The 15,875-nt window shown below is 41.3% G+C and overlaps 1 pseudogene across 1 annotated transcript; it reads right to left on the reverse strand.

The window, feature by feature from the left end:
- On the reverse strand, positions 4,846 to 7,203 carry LOC102180004 (annotated as a pseudogene). Its single transcript, XR_001917903.1, has one exon. The product of XR_001917903.1 is annotated as a phosphate carrier protein, mitochondrial pseudogene (transcript).

A 15,875-nucleotide genomic window follows, 5' to 3' on the forward strand; every position in this document is an offset into this window, starting at 1 on the left:
GAGTCGGACAAGACTGGGCAACTGAACTGAACTGATAAGATCAAAGGGGAAATCAGCCAGAAGCTTCTGAGAAAGATTTTCTTCTCTGATAAGAGAGACATGTGAAGAGAAAGCCCATCTGCTTTTGCCTGCCTTGCTTCCTGATCCTGATGCTGTTGCTGAGATGTGCTGTTTGATGTTGTGGCAACCATCTCTTGAACACAAGGGGAAACAAAAAGACACACAACAGATGGCAGAGGAGAAGGACCAACTGGAAGAGCCTAAGGCCCTGGGGACAACACTGATATGCTGAACCAACCTTGGTCCACTTGTCTCCAGATTTCTTGTTAAAAATCAATGTCTTTATGGTTTACCCTGTTGTGTAATAGATTTTGCGTTACTTGCAGCCAAAAACAAAAACAAAAAATCCTTAATTTATTTAAGTAAGAAACTCACAAAGTGATTCTAAATGATACATTGCATGTACTTAGCACAATGCTTGGTACACTAAATGGTTGCTAAAAATGTTGGTAACAGCATTTATCAGACATAGGTAATGACCGGAAAAAGCAAAACTTTCAAAACACCACACAGATAAATAAGATGAATGATACTGATTTAGCACAACCAAAAAGCTTCATATTCTTGGTAAGGGTCAGGGGAGACATTAAGGTATGAGACAATGATTACACCAACAAATCCTCATATCTGGGAGTAAGATGTAACAACAGCCAGAATTCAAGCACTATTAAAGATGAAAGGGCCATGGTTCTTTGCCAGGTTTCCACCCATCCTCTTAAAAATGGACAATCACCCTGTCAGCAGCTCACAATTCATATCTGAAGACTAACAATTATGTGTATGTGAATTACCAGCCTTGCAAAGGGGCAGAGTTCTTTCAATTCACATAATCTCTTTCAGAAGACCAAATTTTACCATTATTTTCTGAAAACATGTTATATTTCTCTATGGCAGGAAAGCTAGACATACAGATACACATATAATAAAAACATAATTTAGAAATATCATTTCCTTAGAAATGTTACTGTTGTTTAGTTGCTAAGTCATGTCTGACTCTTGCAATCCCATGGACTGTAACCTGCCAGGCTCCTCTGTGCATCTCATGATAGCTACTTTTAAATGAGATTCAATTCATTTCACACACAATTAACCATCTATTTTAATTTTACTTATTTATTTATTTATTTTGACCATACCTTGTGGCATGTGGGATCTTAGTTCCTCAGTCAGGGATCAAACTCGTGTCCCCTACATTAGGAAGATGGAATCTTAACCATTGGACTGCCAGGGAAATCCAAACGATTAACCATTTAAAATTATACAATTAAGTGGCATTTAGTGTACTCACAATATTCACAATGTTTGACTCACTCCAGTTTCAAAACTCTTTTACCACACTCCTGGGAAAAATACTTCACGTCCATTACATAAGCACTTCCCATTCCCTTTATCCCAACCTCAGTTAATCATTAATCCCCTTTCTGTCTCTATGGATTTGCCTATTTTGATATACTACGTAAAAGGATTGTATGTTACAATCATACAATATGTGACCTTTTGTGCCTGGCTTCTTTCTCATCCAAGTAACAGCATGCATCAGTATTGTTCCTTTTTTATGGTTGAATAATGTTCCATTGCATGTGTATATCACAGGCTGTTTATCCCTTCACCCCATACACTGATAGACATTTGAGTTGCTTCCACCTTTTGGCTTCTCATGGTATTTTAACATCCCACTTGTCATCACCCTAGTCCAGGCTACCATTCTCTCACCTGGATTACAGCAACATTTTAACTAACCTCTCTTCTCCACTCTGTTTCTTTCCACACAGCAACTTGAAGGCCATTCCACGCTTGTAGTCCTTCAGAGGTTTTCTAGTTGCTCAAAGAACGCTCTGGGTTCAAATCTTCAACAAGAACTCCAGAGCCTGCAGTGAATGTTTACCTTTCTTGTCTACCTTTTTTCCTATTTCATTTCACATCACCCTCTCTGTAACTGAATGGTTCCAGCTAAAGTGAACTTCTCTCAGTTTCTCAAAACCATCAATACTCCTCTTTCTTTAAGAGAAGTGCACCTACTGTGCTGTGTATCTTCTCTTTGCTGGACTGACTCCTACTTATCCTCTAGGTATCATCTCAAACACCACTTAGATGTGGATGAGATGGTCAGATAGCATCATGACTCAATGAACATGAATTTGAGCAAACTCCAGGAGATAGAGAAGGACAGGGAAGCCTGGTGTGATGCAGTCCATGTGGTCACAGAGTCAGAAACAACTTAGCGACTGAAAAACAACATACAATACCCTATACTTCTTTGCAGCATTTGCCCAACTGTAGATTATTTTTCCTACTAGACTGTAAGCTCCACAAGGGCAGAAACCACGTGTTGTGCTCCTCATGAGAACCCTTCTGCCTAGCACAATGCTTGGCACATGGTAGACATTGATCAATAGTGTTATAGACTAGGGCATGGGGAGAATTAACAAACTGCCTCTAAAATTTTGGATACTTTCTGAAGGTCTCAAAATATGTCAACTAAAATGGACACACATACAAACAAATCTTAGTTATAATTACATTGTTAATACCCTCTCTACTTACCTACCCATCTAAATGGTAGAATTCAGGAAAACAAGACAAAGTTTTATAAATATAGAAATATCCTTTCAAACAGTTCTTTGCTTGTGATTTAAAAAATAACTGATATTTAAGACCACCTAAAACAAACATATGCTAATTGAATAGTTGCCTATCAAAATGTGATTGTCTGACTTCAGTGATTATTCTTGCCTTTGAAAGGATCTAAAGGAAAATGTTCTAAAGACACACTTGTACAACAACAAAAAATTCTCATAACATTAATACTTTCATTTTTTCCAGTCTTTATCAGTGTGGTTTAACATGTAAATACAGCTTTTGTTTTTCAAGATTTTACCTACTCTCTTTATTCACTTCTCAAAAAACAGATCAATGGATGAGATTACAGCTCCCTATCATGAAATTAATTTCAGATACTTGAAAAAGCTACTTTTAATCACTACCTGGGGGAAAAGATAAATAGCCCAAGCCAGCTTTTTTAGCTGTAGGTACTAAAGATTAGAGGGAAAAATTAGAGAATGTGATAAAATAAAACCTCTTGCTGAAACTGTGGTACCACAATTTTTTTTAAAAGCACTGTTTTTATGATTGGCAATCCTTTTAGGTTAAGAGCTCAGGCACTGAGTTGGTGCAGAAAATAATTTAAATACTAATTTAAATGTATTTAAGTATTTTGCAATTTGATTACTTGTAAGTAATTACACCATAGGTTTTTCACAACTGAGACCATTACAAACTTTTCATTAGTGCAAAATTAGGAATGTTTTGTAGTACATACAAATAAAAGATTTTTAAAAAATATTTTTGAGGTACTATAAAAGCAATTTATGAAAAGGAGAGTCATTGGTTTTGTTAAGGTGCTGAGGTAAAGCAATGAAGAACATGTGGACTCTGGTTCAAACTGCATCAATTATTAGCTGTATGAGCAAGTTATGTAGCTTCTGAATCTGCTTATGCATAAAATTGACTACTTCAAAGATTGAGATTATGTGAAAAATGAATATAACATTTCTAACAATGCCAGACATACACTAAGGCTTTTCTACCAGACATGCATGATTTCACAGAGTGGTAATTATAGACAAGGTAAAACAGTGAATAGAAGTTTAAACAGTTCCAAAGGAATAGTAACTAGGAAAAAATAATGCCTAATGACTCTGAACTCACATTATCTTTCTCAGTTTGGGTTTTATTCTTTTTGTGTGCTACCATGGCCTCTATTTAGTAAGACGTTTGTAAGCTACCACAAACAACAACAAAAAGGCAAACAGAAATCCAGGGACTGAATATGAAACCTGCTGACCCAAACTAAGTAAACCCATCCTCTTGACCATGTCCATGACATTAAGAATCATGCCAAACAGCTCTCCATAGATTATACTTGTCTAAACATGCACATTGTATATTACAGAAATCATCTGGTATTGTCAACAGAACAACCATCAAATACCACAGACCAGAACAAACAAGTGGTTTCTTATTATCTTGAGACTCCATAGATTTTGTAGCAATTTCTTAAATTATATTACCTTAGAAAGCAATTTATTTAATAAATTTAAAAAAATTACTTGGCTGTGTTGGGTCTTGGCTGTGGGATCTTTGACCTTTCATTGTGGTATGTGGGATCCAGTTCCCTGACCAGGGATCTAAACCCTGCCCCCTGCATTGGAAGTGCTGTCGTAGCCACTGGACCACCAGGAAAGTCACGGCAATTTACTTAAAAAACGCTTGACCAAAGAAACTTCCCATAAGCATTTTGCAACACTAGCCAAAAATATGCTGTTTCTATGCAACTCTTTGTGACCCTATGGACTGTAGTCCACCAGGCTTCTCTGTCCATGGGATTTTCCAGACAAGAATACTGGAGTGGGTTGCCATTTCCTTCTTCAGGGGATCTTCCTGACCCAGGGATTGAACCTGCATCTCCTGCAGTATGAGCAGGCTGATTCTTTACCACTGGGCAACCTGAGAAGCCCAAACCAAAAATATATTTGTTTTAAAATTTTGCAGAAATGAACCTGCACAATTTGGTTCCTCAAAATTTATTATTTCCCTTCCTTGAGAACTTTTCTTTTCCACAAACCCGGAAACTAACTTCCTAGGAAGTCAAAGAGTCTTTAAAATACATTATGATCCTTCCTCTGCATCCTCCCTAACAAAATAGAAACACTAAATTTCACTGCATCTCATTCACAAGTTCTGATTTTTTAAATATAAATTCCATTGCATCTCATTCACAAGTTCTGATTTTTTTCTTCCAAGTTCTTTATTATCCAATCAAGACAGTTCAAATGTATTTAGGCACTTTTTAACTTCAGTTAACCACTAAGCAGTTTACCATTACATAGTTAAAACATTAACATATGTTTAAGTTTGTGTTTTTTAATACAAGGTGTTAGGGCAATTGTGCAACATTTGGTTAATCACATTAAATATTATAGTGGAGTTTCTTATTCACATTCTATAAGCATCTCTAATTCACAGAATTTCACTTATAGTTTCCACAATCAGAGATGTGAAGGCTACCAAAAACTGAAAATGAGCTTTATAACTTCAATAAATTTTATGAACCTCAACCATTGCAAAGATCAATGAAATATCTACCAAGGTAAATGAATGACATACCAAGTTAAATGAATGACATTTGTTACATTAAAAATGAGATTTTTCCTTTTAAAGTCGCCAAAACCACTAATATTCAACCAAAAATTGTTGGAATTTGAAGGTTTCATGTGTGTATGTGTTTAAATGTCAGGGTGGTATGACCTTCTTTGGATGTAAAGCTGCTGAAAGCTGAACTGTACAAAAGAAATCTTTAGAGAACAGAGACTTTTCTTTACATATTTATTCCGAGCCTGCCCTTCATCTTGTCTTGGCTTTCCACATTGATCCAATTGTAGCACTTCCTGGAGCGAGCTATGTTCTAATCAGCAACATCAGGAAGAGAAAATGCAGATCTCATGTCACGCTCTTTGAAAAGAGTGAATGCATTCTAAGCTATCAGGAAATGTAAGTCACAACTTAACTTTCAACAATTTTTATCTGCAATGGACATGAACAAGAAATATGGAACGAATCCTTCATCTATTCAAGAAGCGCACGATTTCTATTGAGATGAGCACCATGTAGCAGAATTTTACTTTGTTCTCTGTCCCATATAGTTGGGCTGACCTTGAAACCTTATCAGTAGGCTCTTTTGTAGTGATGCCTGGATAATCTCCACTGAATGGTGAATCAAAGGAGATACAACCTAGAGGCACTAAATCACCTAACATTACTTCCTGTTAAGAATTTTTTCCCCTTATAATTGCTGAAAAGCTATTGAGTTAAAGCAACCACGCAGACTCCCCAAAGACAATGGTCCAAACTCCCAAATGAAACGGTTGCAATTCTCTTGGATTGCCAAAAAGCAGGAATGGATCACTTAAAAGAAAACTAGGTCTGCACGTTGTCACCTCTCCACAAACGTTAACATCCTACAGACTAATATTTGAACATTCCCCCCACGGAATCGAAATACTGGCCAACGGTGGCCACAGGAGTCTTCCAATCCGTGCCTACTTTCGGGATTTGGGCGCTTGAGGGACTGGAGGGCGAGGCAATTTGAAATAGACCTTGACCGAGTCGTAGATGAACCACTGCAGGGCAGTCAGGGTGCCAATCATGATGATCCGGGCGAACAGGCCTTTCCACACGCCCTTGAACCCCAGCCTGCGGAGAACGTCGAAGGCCGTGCTGCCTTTCTCCTTGTTCAAAACGGACACGACAGAATCCGCAGGGTGGGACACCACGGCGCAGAAGACGCCAGCGATGTAGCCAGCCACAAAGGTCACGGCCAGCTGCTCACTTTTGGTGCAATGGCTCTGCGGCTTGGGCACCACGTACTTGTAGAGCGCCTCGACCGTGCGCTCGAAGCAGGCGAACTTCATCATGGTGTAGGGGATCTGGCGCATCCAGAGCGGCGCCACGCCTTTGTAGAAGGCCCACAGGCCCTCCTCGCTGTACATCTTGGGGGCCGCGGCCCGGAGCGTGCGGGCATAGCCCTGCTGCGTCTGCATGCGAACCTTCACCGCTTCCATCGGGGCCAGGGCCACGTCGGCGAAGAACTCGGCGCTGGCTGAGGCGGCCAGGTACAGCCCGGTTCTCCATTCGTAGGCCTTCTCCTGGCTCAGGAGCTCCGCGTAGCGGATTTTGAAGACCTCGTAGAGGCCAAACTTGAAGAGGCCCTGCATGGAGTAGCCTAGAAAGGTCGGGGCCCAGCCTCGGGCCAGGCCGCGCAGCCCGTCATCCCGCAGTGTCACGCCAAAGCCGCTCAGGATGCCCTTGTACTTGCTGGGGTCCACCTGCATGCGACACTTGACCAGGTCCAGAGGCACGATGGCTGTGTGCGTCAGCCCGCAACTCAGCATCCCACCCAGGCCGCAAAGCAGTAGGTACTTCGTGGAGCCGTACTCGTAGCTGGACTCCTCCAAGGCTGCTGCCCAGGGCCTGCCCTTGAGTTGGCCTGTGCTTCTCCCCCGCAGGGCTCGGTAACCGCCGGCATCACACATGGCCGCGCTGGGTCTAGGCACACGCTTCCCTCAGCCTGAGCTCTTTCCTCCCTCAAGGGCCCCAGGGCACTGCGCATGCGGCTGAACTCCCCCCTCCCCCACCCACCAACGTGAGCTTGCTAACCCAACGGTCTGGTCTGAGCGAGGGACAGGTCGCGCCAGAGCCCAAAGGTCTTCGACTGCTCTCTACCGACGCCTGCACACCCGCTACCGGCTTGGCTGCCTTTGGATCTCAACTGGCTCCTGAAACTTTAAGTAGGGGCATCGCCTCACCCCTCACCTCCAGGACCGCCCTTCAGCCCGCCCTCAAGCTTTTGGGCAAATAGGCTTCTGGTAACGACAGGAACCCCGCCCCTCAACCCTCCTCAGCTTCCTCCTCAGTGGTCCCTAGGTCTCACCTTCCGTGGTAAGGCTTTCCATGCCTAGTGCGTCAAGTGGCTTCTGTCCAGCTCAGCAGCTTAGTCTTCTACAAAGATGCTAAAAAAATAAATCAACAAGTACAAGCATGAGTAAACACATGAATAGGCAAGTAAGTAGATGAGGAGATGAGTGACAGGGTGAAGAGTCGCCATGCACTCTTTCAGGAAGAGTTGCCTTCCCAAAAGGCCTTTCTGGAGTCCTCACTTAAACAGCCCGCTTATGGTAATGGTCATCTCCATGGCCACAGAATGTTCTATGGAGGGAATGCACAGAGAGAACCAGGAACCTGACATTAGAGGACCAGTCCCTGAGCTTCCAGCCTTACCTAACATTCTTACAGTGCAGACTGGGAGGATACATCTCCCCCAAACCCACACTCCACTCCTTTCCCTCCAAGAGTTATTGTGGGGTCTTAGGAAGGATGGAGGTTCTCCCTAGATTGAGAGAGAGATGCTGATTATTTTCATTCATTCAATGTTGTTTCGTTGACTACTGAATCCCTGCCATGATTTTGGAGATTAGGAAAGTCAAAAATCATCTTTCCTTTTAAGGGAGCTTGTAGTCTCATTGGCCTGGAAAATGAGAACTAAATGATTCTACTTGTAAAAAAGTAGCATATATTCATACATTCACTCACTGTGTGCTGGGCCCTATGCAGGGTTAGGGATTTAGCAAAGAGTCAGGCATATTCTTCAAGTGTGAAGTATTAGTCACACAGTCATGTCTGACTGTTTGTGACCCCCATGGATTGTAGCCTGCCAGGCTCCTCTGTCCATTCAATTCTCCAGGCAAGAATACTGGAGTGGGTAGCCATTCCCTTCTCCAGGGAATCTTCCCCACCCAGGGATCAAACTAGGCCTCTTGCACTGCAGACAGATCTTTGCCATCTGAGCCACCGGGGAAGAAATATTCTTGCTGACATCTAAATGAGGAGATTAAAAAATCAGTATTGTGTGATAAGTATTATAACAGGAGTTTGAATAAAGTTCTGGATGAACAATGAGGGGCAACTAATTCTGCCTGATGAATTTAAGAAGACTTCTCAGAGGTCTTGAAGGATGAGTAGGAGTCAGTTATGTAAAGAATGAAAGGTAATTCCAGGTTAAGGGAAACAGGAGTGCATGACCTATTGAGGAGAGGTGAGTAATTTGGCATGGTAGAAACCAGCAAGGGTTCAGTCTGAAAAATAGAATTGGGTCAAATTAAGGAAAGCCTAAATACCTGTTCAGAACTTTGACTTTTATACTACAAGGAGGCCAGTATTTCTCAGAGGTGTGATCCATAGACCACCTGCATCAGAATCACCTGGAGAGCTGTATTTAAAATCCCTGATCACACCCTAGATCCTCTGAATGAGAATCTGAGGGAAGGACTATGCAGTTTTAATAAGCTCCCTTGGGTAAATTCTTCATTAAACTTTACTAAAGTTTGAAAAACACAAAATGTGGATGATGGAAGGTCAAGATTTTTTTTAGGCTCTTTGATTAGAATTCAATACTTATATCCTAAACTGAATGAATGTGTATAGAACTCTGGAAATCCATCAAGTTGCATACTGGTAATTAATGTTCATTATATACTTTACATGTTATGTGCTCAGTTGCTAAGTCATGTCTGACTCTTTACGACCCCATGAACTGTCACCCACCAGGCTCAGACTTTGTTACATGTTATATACCATAATTTTAAAAAATTGCCTGGTATAAAATTCTAACCACAAACTAGAGAAAGACAAATACAAGACTTCTCAATCAAGAAGTCTTATTGAACTCAGTTCCTTATTGTAATCTTATACCAATGTTAATTAAACAAGGCTATTAGACTGAGGGGCTTCCCAGGTGGCGCTAGTGGTAAAGAACCCACCAGCCAATGCAGGAGACAGACATAGAGATGTGGGTTCTGTCCCTGGGTCTGGAAGATCCCCTGGAGAAGGGAATGGCAACCCACTCCAGATTACTTGCCTGGAGAATCCCATGGACAGAGGAGTCTGGCAGGCTACAGTCCATAGGATCACAAAGAGTCAGACGTGACTGAAGCAACTTAGCATGCATGCACACATTGGACTGAGAGGGCTTTAATGCCTTGGCAACTTGTATAATGAAACCAACCAACTAGGCTATTTGTGATTGGTTTTGACTTACCAAATAAAGCAAATGCTTAAGTTATAACCAATCAAATAATTTTCTTGCTTTGCTTCAGAATCTCTATAGAATTCTTTCCCCTAGCTACTGTTCCTACTGTCATTGGAACACTTCTAACTACTTCCTGTTTGGTGTTGCCAAATGATGCTGATTAGAATCCATTTTTGCTCAAATAAACTCTTAAAATATTTAACATGCCTTAATGTATCTTTTAACACCAGGAATTTCAGAGAGGAGTCTCTCCTCAAATCATAGAGAACAGTGAAGCATTAAAATATCCCATGATGATGAAATCAGGGCTTCCTAAATTATGTTCCTGGGAATATTGGTCCACTTGAAAAAGGTCAGTGGTCCAACAAGTTTGAGGGACATTTCATACTAGAGTATTCATTCTCAACTGAGGTAATATCATCCCCCAGGAGGTGAAAATTGGATCTCAGAGGCCAAAAAATCTTAGTACAGTGGTTTGTGACCTTCCCAAACTCAACTCTACACAACAAAATTATATTCCTTGTTATTTAATTTCCAGGTTGGGAGAGGAGCTCAGGGAGGATCAGGGAGATAGAAAAAAGCCATTAGAGGAAAACAGTCTAAAAAGGATCATGGGGAAGAAAGGCCAGTAATGAATAAAAGGTTAAGGAACACTAGAGCCTCCTCCTGGAGATTTCCTTATTAAAGAGAAGTTCCATAGTATGAACTGTGCTTCGTTAACTTAGTGTTAATCTTACTGAATCTTAGAACCCCTTTTTTATATGACTCCTATTCACATTGCACAGACGTAGTCTACCATGGAGCCAATCTTGGGAAATGCTGGACTCTATAACAAAGTTTAGAGGAAACAAGGGGTAAAGAGGACCAGAGTAATAATAGCAGCTACCATTTAATTAGGCCTCCATTTCCTAAAGGTACAACATGTGTGTTTTGCTAACATGTAACACAGGTCACCTGGAGAAGGCAATGGCACTTCACTCCAATACTCTTGCCTGGAGAATCCCAGGGATGGGGGAGCCTGGTGGGCTGCCATCTATGGGGTCACACAGAGTCGGACATGACTGAAGCATCTTAGCAGCAGCAGCAGCAGCAGCAACACAGGTCACCAGTTATTTTATGAAAGCTGAGGTTAAATCAATTTATCTCATTTGTATGTGATACTTTTTCTTTACCATTAAAATACTGTGAAAGAAAATGTACAAGTTGAAGAAACCAATCTAGAAATCCTCAGGGCCAGAATTTTCTTAGACAATTCTCAGTTCAATAACTAAGCCATAAAGTCAGAAACAACTGGAAGTAGACTGTAAAAATATTTTGACATTATAGAGCATACAACCACTATGAAGTTGATCTCCTTGGTACTTTTGTAATCCAAGCCAACATTTCTGTCTTGGAATCATTATTACACTTTTGCTGTGTTCTCCCTGCTAACTTGAGTTGAACAGTAGGTGTTTCCACAGTGCCAGATTTAGACTTTTATGTTCTCTTATTTGCTATACTTTAAAAAAGTTAAAATGTATTCATTCATCCAGATTGAATGAATGCAAATTGAATAGAACCTATGTAGATTTTTACATAGGTTCTATTACGTGTCAGGGCACATTTTGAATCAATATACCAAAGCAGAGCAATGACCCACATTGTCCCCAAACAGAATTTTCATAAGCTCTAAAACAGAGTCACAGAGTGCCCAGATAAAACAGGAAACACTTCTTGAATACCAGCTCTTTGCCAAGTGATTTAAATATCTCTAATCCTTACAATGACGGTACAAGATATTCTTCCTATTTTACAGATGTAAGTGGCAGACAGTGTGAAGAAAGTGAAAGTGAAGTTGCTCAGTCATTTCCAACTCTTTGCGACCCCGTGGACTGTAGCATGCCAGGCTCCTTTGCCCATGGAATTCTCCAGGCAAGAATATTGGAGTGGAGCCGTTCCCTTCTCCAGGGGATCTTCCCAACCCAGGGACTGAACCCACGTTTCCTGCATTGCAGGCAGATTCTTTACCATCTGAGTCACCAGGGCAGACACTGTAGTCTACTCAAAAGTCGACAGCTTATTTCTCTTTGCTACAGAACTCTGTTCAGGTATGTGGCAAACATCCTTTGAATTCTACATCATATTTGCTCACTCATGACATTTCTAATGATATTTTAACTTGCATATAGGGTATTTGATTTTTGGCCATAAATACTTTGGTCCATTGATGGTTTCTCTACTCCAGTTACACAAATATATATCTGAGCATGATGTCCTTACCCCTGTGTCCATGTCTTTATGTATGTCTTTCCACTTTCCTCTTTCACTTCATGTCATTTTTTCAGAATCAGGGGCAAAGAATGTATGCCAGAAACCTTTCCTTTATTAACCCACCTTCTTTGTGTTTTCTAGTAATTACTGTTTTAAGTAGTTTGCCAGATATTCATTTGTATTTAATCTGGACTGATGAATTGCCATTTTTAAAAACTATAGGAAATACTTCAGACAAGACTGTAAGAACACTGCTTCCCTTGTTTAGGTATCAGGTCATGGTTCAGTGTCCTATCCAGTCTCCGTGGGTGTTGGCCAACTCGATTATCAGTGAGAGTAAACTGGAGTAGCTGCTTGAATCATTTTCTTAGCTTTAACACATATGGTGAACTTAAGCAGGTAACTTCATCTCCCATCATGAATCTCTATATCCATCATAAACATTTAGAGAATATAGTTTTGGGTATGTCATTTTTTTAAAAAAAAGCACATGAAAGACACTGAAATTAACAAATTTAAGTTCTTAGAAACTGAATGGGAAAGGCAATTGAATGAAGTCCTTCTGCTTTATTGACTCTGCCAAAGCCTTTGACTGTGTGGGTCACAATAAACTGTGGAAAATTCTGAAAGAGATGGGAATACCAGACCACCTGACCTGCCTCTTGAGAAACCTATATGCAGGTCAGGAAGCAACAGTTAGAACTGGACATGGAACAACAGACTGGTTCCAAATAGGAAAAGGAGTACATCAAGGCTGTATATTGTCACCCTGCTTGTTTAACTTATATGCAGAGTACATCATGAGAAACGCTGGACTGGAAGAAACACAAGCTGGAATCAAGATTGCCAGGAGAAATATCAATAACCTCGGATATGCAGATGATACCACCCTTATGGCAGAAAGTGAAGAGGAACTAAAAAGCCTCTTGATGAAAGTGAAAGAGGAGAGTGAAAAAGTTGGCTTCAAGCTCAACATTCAGAAAACGAAGATCATGGCATCTGGTCCCATCACTTCATGGGAAATAGATGGGGAAACAGTGGAAACAGTGTCAGACTTTATTTTTTTGGGCTCCAAAATCACTGCAGATGGTGACTGCAGCCATGAAATTAAAAGACGCTTACTCCTTGGAAGGAAAGTTATGACCAACCTAGATAGTGTATTCAAAAGCAGAGACATTACTTTGCCGACTAAGGTCCGTCTAGTCAAGACTATGGTTTTTCCAGTGGTCATGTATGGATGTGAGAGTTGGACTGTGAGGAAGGCTGACTGCCGAAGAACTGATGCTTTGAACTGTGGTGTTGGAGAAGACTCCCGAGAGTCCCTTGGACTGCAAGGAGATCCAGCCAGTCCATTCTGAAGGAGATCAGCCCTGGGATTTCTTTGGAAGGAATGATGCTAAAGCTGAAATTCCAGTACTTTGGCCACCTCATGCGAAGAGTTGACTCATTGGGAAAGACTCTGATGCTGGGAGGGATTGGGGGCAGGAGGAGAAGGGGACGACAGAGGATGAGATGGCTGGATGGCATCACTGACTCGATGGACGTGAGTCTGAGTGAACTCCGGGAGTTGGTGATGGAAGGGAGGCCTGGCATGCTGCGATTCATGGGGTCGCAAAGAGTTGGACACGACTGAGTGACTCAACTGAACTGAACTGAAATAAGTAAGTGAAGTCGCTCAGTTGTGTCCGACTTGTTGCAACCCCATGGACATGCGGGGACTCTGCAACCCCTTCCAGGCTTCTCTGTCCATGGGATTTTCCAGGCAATAGTACTGGAGTGGATTGCCGTTTCCTTCTCCAGCAGATCTCCCCAACCCAGGGATCAAACCCAGGTCTCCCGCATTGTAGACAGATGCTTTACCGTCTGAGCCACCAGGGAAGTACTTTATTAAGCACTACTATGCGTAAGACATGTATAAGGGGGGAAAGTCACATGCTTTGGGCAGAAATAAATTCTGAGTTAAACTTTTTTTCTAGATATCTGAACTTAGACAAGTTATTTAGCCCTTTTCTGAGCTCCACTTCTTTATTTATTTTAAACATCTATAATTAGGACTAATTATAACCTTTTAGAATAATTATAAGAGATAATGCACACAAAACAACTAGCCCAGCGCCCTGTGAATTAATGAGCATCCCTTGAATGTCAATTCTGTTACTCCCCCTTGGTTTTCTGGCTCTCCTTGATCCTCTCAGAATCCATGTTTCTGTGAGGTCATGGACTCTGCTCTTTCCCCTCCACTTGAGTGGATGATTTATTCATTTAACTATAATGAATTCCAACTGACTTAGATGGTTTAGGACAGGAACTGAAGAAATCCTGAGTGGCAGAAATGTGAACTCCTTTGACAATGCCCCAGGATGTGTGAGGCCATAAAACAAGTAGGACAGAGACTGCTCTCCTGTGGCTCAGCAGGTTGGGCCACGGAGAGGAACAGAAAACTGGGCAGCCTTTCTCCTCTTCCAAATTGATTCTTCCAGCCTAGGGCCTTATTCAGTTGAACTCTAGCTAAGGCTACCAATTCACCCCAGTTTGTCCCAGACTTTCCTGGTTGCAGCACTCAAAGCCCAGTGTCCCCAAAACCCTCTCAGTCCCAGGCTAATCAGGACAGTTGGTCAATGTACTTAGAGAAGTCTAAGTTGTGCCTGTGGCTTCCAGCCACTGCCAGTGTGCTCCAGTATAAGAATCATTGGCCTTGGAGCCAGGCAGCCCTGGGCCCAAATCCTGGCTCATTGTACTTTCAGCTATAAATCTTGTAAAAGTTATCTTTCTTGAACCTTAGTTTCTGTATCTATAAACTTCATTCTCTTCTTTTCTGAATGTGTAATGAACTTCATATTCTTATTAAATTAAATGATAACACAGCGCTTGCAATGTTATAGGCCCTCAATGAATGTTAGGTCTTTCCTTCCTGACTTCCATATAGTTAAGGTTTCATTATCCCCTGGGGTACCATGTCTCTAAAAATCCCTGATTCAAGGAAGGGGTTGACCATTGGACAGTAGGGGGCACTGTTGCCACTATTCGTCTCTTTCTACCCGCTTCTCTGCATCCCTCCATCCTCATACCAAAGCAAGGAAGTTTTAGTAAACCCCTGATCAAAGACGGCCAAGCTCTGAATCCACACTTGGTTTTAACTTATCTAAATGTGTCCCACATGCCTGCAATAATGTTCAGAGTGTATCTGGACCATTTTAAATATTGTACATTTAATTTATAATCCTTTTCACTCCAGGAGGTTTGTGACATGCCAGGGGGTCAAATGTTTATTCTTACGATTATTTAACCCCAATCAACTAATTATTCTGATGAACTGTATACTTTTCCCCCTTTTTTGCTTGACCAGATTGGAAACAATGACAGGCATTTAACTGAGATTTATTTGTAAAACTCCGACAGATTGGGAATTACGAAGTTCTTTAAACTGTCTCTTAAAATAAATATTTCTGATTTATCTGGCGAGTTAAAGGGGGAAAAGCAATAATCTCCAAACTCATTAAACCAAGTAAGTCTAACCATGTTTAAAGAAAGTGTTGTAGGAGGTAATAATCCCTATATGTTTGGATGAAAATTGTTCATAACAAATCTTCATCCTTTTCTTGTTTTTGGTTTGTGCAAAGCACAAACTAGAACTGACATATCTAGACATCTAGTCCCAGTCCTCAGTTTTTCTTCAGAAAGTAGAACAATAAGTAACTAGGACTCATATAGGTATTGCAAGATTGAAGTAGAATTGAGTGAGCTTTTCTTTGGGAAAGTTGTTCCAGCTGGGGCACACACTGGAGGCCAGTCATGGCCCTGGACTAGTACTGTGCTGGACAGGGCTGTTCCTCCTAACCCTGGGTCCCCGGCTGATTCATATCTCCTAGGACGCTTAAACAGATGAGGCACAAAGCAGCAGCAATGGAAGACAAAGGAGCAA

This window comes from Capra hircus, chromosome 3 (genome assembly GCF_001704415.2).
Source record: "Capra hircus breed San Clemente chromosome 3, ASM170441v1, whole genome shotgun sequence".
NCBI lineage: Eukaryota > Metazoa > Chordata > Mammalia > Artiodactyla > Bovidae > Capra > Capra hircus.